We start from the raw sequence: 2,421 nt of genomic DNA, 5'->3' as shown, positions 1-2,421 counted from the left end.
AGCCTCCGCCCCCCCCGCCCCTCCCCGCGGCACCCGCGACTGGCTCAGCCCAGGGCCGGCCCCGCCCCGCCCCCGCCCGGGCCCCCCTCATTGAGCCGCGCGCCCATCAATCAGCGGGCGGCTCCCCGCGCCCGCCAGCCGCTGCCACTGCCATTGCAGCTCCCGGCCCGGGCGCGGGCGCCGGCCTCGCGGCTCTCCGGCTCGGCCCCGGCGAGGTGGCAGCGCGGTATCCTTCCGCGGCCCCGGGCTCGGGAGAGAGTGCACCCGCCGCGGGGAGTGGGGAGGGGGGGGGTCGCGGCGCCACGGCGGGCGGCGGTGCTGGAGTCCCCCGGCCGCAGCTACCCACGCGTCTCCCCCACGCAGCGCCGTCAGTGCTCAGCGTACTTGTGCTCGCCTAGTTCATCTTCCAGGCGCTTCCCCCCCCCGGGAAGCCAGGCACCCTGTGAGCCTCGGGCCACCGCGGCTCACACGCCGCTCGGAGCCAGGAGCTCTTTCCCGTTGGCGATCCCTTGAACCAGCGGTGTTGCGCGGGGTTTCAAAAATCGGTTTCATTATCTTTCCCCAACACCTTACTCCGCATCTAAAAACAGTCACCCTTTGGGTTGGTGTCGCCCTCCTCCCTACCCCTCCACCCACTCCGCACTCCCGGCGCTTTGAGCCTTTTCAGCTGAAGACACCTTTGGACTCGGACCAAATTCAAGCCCTAATTCTTCCTCTGCACTCGGGACAGTGCCCCGAGGTCCTTGGTGGCCCAGTGAAACAGACACCTGCGGGCAAGTGCTGGGCTGCAAGGGATCTCTTCTCTTAGCCACCCTTCTCCCCCAGAACACACAAGTAGGACAGATGCACTCAATTTGGAGAATCGGGTGCAGTTTAGCCACTGGCCCTCCCCCGCCCATTATTCTCAATTTCCTGGGGAGACAGACTCAGGTTCTCTGTCTGGGGCATAAACACACCAGGCAAAGGGGCTTGAACTCCTGCGGAGGCTAGGAACTCCAGGTCCTCATCTAGTGCCTCTTGGTAAACCAGAAGCAATCTGGTTGGGGGATGAACATAAAAAATATAAATAAATAAATAAATAAATAAATAAATAAATAAATAAAGCAAGCAAGAGACTGAGAAAGGAGAGTTTAAAAGACTCTTGGAGCCCTCTGAGCTTCTACATGTTCCTACGCATATTTTCCAGTGCGGGAGGGAAAAGGGATCCGTGTAATTTATTGTCCACAGTAGGACGCTTTTGAGTAGAAAGGGGGCCTATTTATAGTTACGGACACCCGGGTTATTCTGGTGATAAGAAGTTCCTGGGAAGTTGGCCAGAGAGGACACTGGGTGTGTGGCAGGCCACCACCACAGGACCAGAGTTTGAAAAGAAGGTCAAAAAAATGGCCCCGTGCCTCCTGGCACTTCTCAGCATCTTAGTGCTGACAAACCTGCCTAGGATTCAGTGCCTGGCGGCAGGGGAGTTCACGAGCTCCCCCAGACTATCCCCGTGACTGCTAAGCAGATTCCTTTTATCCAGTTCTGCCCCCTGAAGACACTCACATGCTTATGCCCATCTCGGGAGCAGACCTGAGGCAGCCTCTGCAGATGAGTCAGGAAGACCCTGGTCTCCTCTGTTCAGTGGCCACCAACAGCGCTTTATAACTAGGGGTTGGGAGGCCTGGTCCCAAGCCCTGTCTGGGCCTCTGATTTCAAATGAAAATTGAGTCAAGACTTTTCTCCTCCCTGGGTCCCTGTTTCTTCAACTGTGAAATGAGAAGCATAACACCCGCCCTGCTCAGCTCACGTGATTGCTTTAGAATTACATTTTCAATTCCAGGAAATCTAGGAAGGCTTACTCTAAGCCAGGCCCTGTGCTGGTTGTTAAGGACCCAAGTATGAGTAAGATTTGGTCTCTGCCACCCAGGAGCTCAGAGTCTAGCCCCAGAGAAAGGCATGGAAATACATAATTTCATTGCATAACAATGTGGCAATTAGGATATCAAAGCCTCATGGGAGCACACAGGAAGAAGCAACTTTTCCTGGACTTCTGGGAGTTTTCCCAGAAAATGTGTTTGTTTTTTTTGTTTTTTTTTTTTTTACCTTGAATTAATCCAGAGCAAATATTTATTGAAACCTACTATGTGACAGACACTGAGTATGGAGATACAATGATTTTAAAATGTGTATATTTCCTATCTTCATGGACCTTGAAAAAGCTCTGTGAGTCATAAAATAACATGAATAAGAGATTGTAGTTGGCATTTCAGGCAGAAAGAAAGAATGTGCAAAAGCGAGATTTCTAGTAACTCGCCACGGCTCCAGGATTGACATTTTGGGAGCAGTGGCCAGGCCTGCGGCTGGCCAAATGGGTTGGAATTCGAATGGGAAGGGATTAAAAGACCAGCTGGAGACCATGCTCCTCTTGGTAGATGGGACATA

The sequence above is a fragment of the Panthera onca genome, chromosome A3 (genome assembly GCF_046562875.1).
Source record: "Panthera onca isolate mPanOnc1 chromosome A3, mPanOnc1 haplotype 2, whole genome shotgun sequence".
In the NCBI taxonomy this organism is placed as follows: Eukaryota; Metazoa; Chordata; class Mammalia; order Carnivora; family Felidae; genus Panthera; species Panthera onca.
This window is presented reverse-complemented; position numbering follows the sequence as displayed.